This window comes from Takifugu flavidus, chromosome 8 (assembly GCF_003711565.1).
Source record: "Takifugu flavidus isolate HTHZ2018 chromosome 8, ASM371156v2, whole genome shotgun sequence".
Classification (NCBI taxonomy): Eukaryota; Metazoa; Chordata; class Actinopteri; order Tetraodontiformes; family Tetraodontidae; genus Takifugu; species Takifugu flavidus.
Genome location: NC_079527.1, coordinates 16,196,602 through 16,202,710, shown reverse-complemented (window position 1 = coordinate 16,202,710; position 6,109 = coordinate 16,196,602).

Genomic DNA, 6,109 nt, shown 5'->3' with positions numbered 1-6,109 from the left:
ACCTAACCCTAACCCTCTAACCCTAACCCTAACCCAACCCTAACCCTAACCCTAACCCTCTAACCCTAACCCTAACCCTCTAACCCTAACCCTAACCCTAACCCTCTAACCCTAACCCTCTAACCCTAACCTCTAACCCTAACCCTAACCCTAACCCTAACCTAACCCTAACCCTAACCCTGACCCTGACCCTGACCCTGACCCTAACCCTTAACCCTAACCCTAACCTTAACCCTAACTCCAACCCTAATACTAACCCTAACCCTAATGCTAACCTTAACCCTAACCCTAACCCTAACTCCAACCCTAACTCCAACCCTAACCCCACCCTAATGCTAATGCTAACCCTTATACTAATGCTAACCTTGATGCTAATGCTAACCTTGATGCTAATGCTAACCCTAACCCTAAGGAGAGAAGCCCAGACTTCCCTCTCCCCAGCTAACCCTAATGCTAATGCTAACCCTAATGCTAATGCTAACCTTGATGCTAATGCTAACTCTAACCCTAACCCCAACCCTAATGCTAATGCTAACCTTGATGCTAACCCTAACTCCAACCCTAACCCTAATACTAACCCTAATGCTAACCTTAACCCTAACCCTAACTCCAACCCTAACCCTAATGCTAACCTTAACCCTAACCCAAACCCTAACCCTAACCCAACCCTCTCTCACTCATTCTCACACTCACTCACACACAGACACTCACACATGCACATTAGAGCTTTCAAAATATTACGTTAAAAACATTATGTGCAACTATGCGCGCATGTGCGCTTATGTGCGCGCGTGTGCGCGTAAGTGCGCGCGTGTGCGCGTGTATGCGCGTAAGTGCGCGCGCGTGCGCGTAAGTGCGCTTATGTGCGCGCGCGTACGCGTAAGTGCGCGTGTGTGCTTTAGGAACTCATTTACTTACACACTTACTCATTCTCACACTCACTCACACACAGACACACACCACATGCATATAACCCTAACTCAATCCCTAACCCCAACCCTAACCCTAACTCAATCCCTAACCCTAACTCCATCCCTAACCCTAACCCTAACTCCAACCCTAACCCTAACCCTAACATAACTCCAACCCTAACCCTAACTCTAACCCTCCTGGTTACTTCAGCAGGGAGGCTCAGGGAACCTTCTCCCAGCTGCCCCTCAGCTCAGGTGGAGCACTGAGGTGCAGCAGGGTGAGATGGCAGCAAAGATCCAGCTCATTTTGGGCTGTTTGAAGGTTCCCAGCCTGACTGGGGGGCCCAGAAAAGGCTCCTGAGGTGGCCTTCACTGACTCCTTCAGGAGGCGAGTCCCTCCACACTGTCCATTGATTACCCTAACCCAAACCTTAACCCTAACTCCAACCCTAATACTAACCCTAACCCTAATGCTAACCTTAACCCTAACCCTAATGCTAACCTTAACCCTAACCCTAACCCAACTCCAACCCAAACCCAAACCCTAACCCTAACCCTAACCCAACTCCAACCCAAACCCTAACCCTAACCCTAACTCCAACCCTAATACTACCCTAACCCTAACCCAACTCTAACCCTAACCCTAACCCTAACCCAACTCCAACCCTAACCCTAACCCTAATGCTAATGCTAACCCTTATGCTAATGCTAACCTTGATGCTAATGCTAACCCTAGCCCTAACTCCAACCCTAATGCTAATGCTAACCCTAATGCTAACCTTGATGCTAATGCTAACCTTGATGCTAATGCTAACCCTAACCCTAATACTAACCCTAATGCTAACCTTAACCCTAACCCTAACCCTAACTCCAACCCTAACCCTAATGCTAACCTTAACCCTAACCCTAACCCAACTCCAACCCTAACCCAACCCTCTCTCACTCATTCTCACACTCACTCACACACAGACACTCACACATGCACATTAGAGCTTTCAAAATATTACGTTAAAAAACATTACGTGCAACTATGCGCACATATGCGCTTATGTGCGCGCGTGTATGCGCGTAAGTGCGCTTATGTACGCGTAAGTGCGCGCGCGTGCGCGTAAGTGCGCTTATGTGCGCGTAAGTGCGCTTATGTACGCGTAAGTGCGCGCGCGTGCGCGTAAGTGCGCTTATGTGCGCGCGTGTGCGCGTAAGTGCGCGTGTGTGCTTTAGGAACTCATTTACTTACACACTTACTCATTCTCACACTCACTCACACACAGACACTCACACATGCACATTAGAGCTTTCAAAATATTACGTTAAAAAACATTACGTGCAACTATGCGCACATGGCGCTTATGTGCGCGCGTGTGCGCGTAAGTGCGCTTATGTACGCGTAAGTGCGCGCGCGCGTGCGCTTATGTACGCGTAAGTGCGCGCGCGTGCGCGTATGTGCGCTTATGTGCGCGCGTGTGCGCGTAAGTGCGCGTGTGTGCTTTAGGAACTCATTTACTTACACACTTACTCATTCTCACACTCACTCACACACAGACACACACACATGCATATAACCCTAACTCAATCCCTAACCCCAACCCTAACCCTAACTCCATCCCTAACCCTAACCCTAACTCCAACCCTAACCCTAACCCTAAACTAACTCCAACCCTAACCCTAACTCTAACCCTCTCCTGGTTACTTCAGCAGGGAGGCTCAGGGAACCTTCTCCCAGCTGCCCCTCAGCTCAGGTGGAGCACTGAGGTGCAGCAGGGTGAGATGGCAGCAAAGATCCAGCTCATTTTGGGCTGTTTGAAGGTTCTCCAGCCTGACTGGGGGGCCCAGAAAAGGCTCCTGAGGTGGCCTTCACTGACTCCTTCAGGAGGCGAGTCCCTCCACACTGTCCATTGATTTACCCTAACCCAAACCTTAACCCTAACTCCAACCCTAATACTAACCCTAACCCTAATGCTAACCTTAACCTAACCCTAATGCTAACCTTAACCCTAACCCTAACCCAACTCCAACCCAAACCTAACCCTAACATAACTCCATCCCTAACCCTAACTCTAACCCTCCTGGTTACTTCAGCAGGGAGGCTCAGGGAACCTTCTCCCAGCTGCCCCTCAGCTCAGGTGGAGCACTGAGGTGCAGCAGGGTGAGATGGCAGCAAAGATCCAGCTCATTTTGGGCTGTTTGAAGGTTCTCCAGCCTGACTGGGGGGCCAGAAAAGGCTCCTGAGGTGGCCTTCACTGACTCCTTCAGGAGGCGAGTCCCTCCACACTGTCCATTGATTTACCCTAACCCAAACCTTAACCCTAACTCCAACCCTAATACGAACCCTAACCCTAATGCTAACCTTAACCCTAACCCTAATGCTAACCTTAACCCTAACCCAATCCAACCCAAACCCTAACCCTAACCCAACTCTACCCTAACCCTAACCCTAACCCAACTCCAACCCTAACTCCAACCCTAACCCTAATGCTAATGCTAACCCTTATGCTAATGCTAACCTTGATGCTAATGCTAACCTTGATGCTAATGCTAACCCTAGCCCTAACTCCAACCCTAATGCTAATGCTAACCCTAATGCTAATGCTAACCTTGATGCTAATGCTAACCTTGATGCTAATGCTAACCCTAACCCTAATACTAACCCTAATGCTAACCCTAACCCAACCCTCTCTCACTCATTCTCACACTCACTCACACACAGACACTCACACATGCACATTAGAGCTTTCAAAATATTACGTTAAAAAACATTACGTGCAACTATGCGCACATATGCGCTTATGTGCGCGCGTGTATGCGCGTAAGTGCGCTTATGTACGCGTAAGTGCGCGCGCGTGCGCGTAAGTGCGCTTATGTACGCGTAAGTGCGCTTATGTACGCGTAAGTGCGCGCGCGTGCGCGTAAGTGCGCTTATGTGCGCGCGTGTGCGCGTAAGTGCGCGTGTGTGCTTTAGGAACTCATTTACTTACACACTTACTCATTCTCACACTCACTCACACACACACACACACACACACATGCATATAACCCTAACCCTAACTCAATCCCTAACCCTAACCCTAACTCAATCCCTAACCCTAACCCTAACTCCATCCCTAACCCTAACCCTCTAACCCTAACCCTAACTCAATCCCTAACCCTAACCCTAACTCCATCCCTAACCCTAACCCTAACCCTAACCCTAACTCCATCCCTAACCCTAACCCTAACCATAACTCTAACCCTAACCCTAACTCCAACCCTAACCCTAACTCTAACCCTCCTGGTTACTTCAGCAGGGAGGCTCAGGGAACCTTCTCCCAGCTGCCCCTCAGCTCAGGTGGAGCACTGAGGTGCAGCAGGGTGAGATGGCAGCAAAGATCCAGCTCATTTTGGGCTGTTTGAAGGTTCTCCAGCCTGACTGGGGGGCCCAGAAAAGGCTCCTGAGGTGGCCTTCACTGACTCCTTCAGGAGGCGAGTCCCTCCACACTGTCCATTGATTTACCCTAACCCAAACCTTAACCCTAACTCCAACCCTAATACTAACCCTAACCCTAACCCTAACCCTGGGAGGAAGGACCGTGCTTTCCCTGTCTCGTATGGGAGGCAGGGTACATTCCCCTACCCTAACCCTAACCCCTAACCCTAACCCTAACCCCAACCCCTAACCCCAACCCCTGAACCCAACCACAACCCCTAACCCTAAACCCAACCCCTAACCCTAAACCCAACCCCTAACCCTAACCCTAACCCTATCCCTAACCCCAACCCCTAACCCCAACCCCTAACCCTAAACCCAACCCCTAAACACAAACCCAACCCCTAAACCCTAATCCTAACCCTAAACCCAACCCCTAAACCCTAATCCTAACCCTAAATCCAACCCCTAAACCCAACTCCTAACCCTAGACCCAACCCCTAACCCTAACCCGAAACCCAACCCCGAACCCTGGCCCTAACCCTAGCCCCAACCCCTGGCCCTAAAACCCAATCCCTAGTCCCAATTCCTGAACCCTAATCCTAACCCCTAGAACTCTAGTCCTTGGCCCTAGGACCCAACCCCTGACCCGAACCCTGCCCCTAGCCCTTGTCCCCTGGCCCCAAACCCACCTTGGCATGGGTACATGTGGGGCATGGACTTGCCATTGCTCTGGCGCACCTTGTCGGCTCTTCTTGCGGTCTCCTTCTGATATGGTACCTGTGGGCAGGTGGGAATTGAACTGGGGACTAACATGCGTCGGCCAGTGCCATGCCTGGGACTCTCATGAGATCTATCCTGACGATGGTCGGGGTAGTGAGAGTCCTTGAGTGTATACGTCATTCACCTAACCCTAACCCTAACCTAACCCTAACCCGCACCCTCACCCTAACCCTCACCCTAACCCTAACCCCTACACCCCCCTAACCCCAACCCCTACCTTCCCCCCAACCCTAACCCTAACCCCAACCCTAACTCTTGCCCCAACCCCAAGGTCAATCCTATCATCGTCCACAGCCAATACAGCGAGCCAGCTTCTGGTTATTTAGTGTGCCCTATCTGAAGAAGACCCATAGGGGGTCGAAACGTCGTTTTTTGGCACACTCTTCCTTAGTTATTTAATACATTTATTGAATTTTGGTTTTATTTTACTTACCTTTTAAGAAAAGGGAGAAATTAAAGAAAAAAAATACTTACCCTTAAAAAACATTAAAATACTTACCTTTTTCCTTTCCTATTTTTTGGAAAGCGCTTTTAGTTCAAAAAACTTTCTAAAATAAATAACTTACCTTGATTTATGGAGCCGGGTTGGACGGAGGTGCGCTATGGCAGGGGTCGCCAGCGTGCCCATCGTCAACAACAAGGATTTCAGGGTTATGGGAGGTCGGTTGGGAGGAAGGACCGTGCTTTCCCTGTCTCGTATGGGAGGCAGGGTACATTCCCCTACCCTAACCCTAACCCTAACCCTCTAACCCTAACCCTCTAACCCTAACCTAACCCTCTAACCCTAACCCTCTAACCCTAACCCTAACCCTAACCCTAACCCTCTAACCCTAACCCAACCCCGAACCCTAACCCTCTAACCCTAACCCTAACCCTAACCCTCTAACCCTAACCTAACCCTCTAACCCTAACCCTCTAACCCTAACCTAACCCTCTAACCCTAACCTAACATTAACCCTAACCCTCTAACCCTAACCAGACAATAAATTAAAAAACAAAACCAATTAAATGA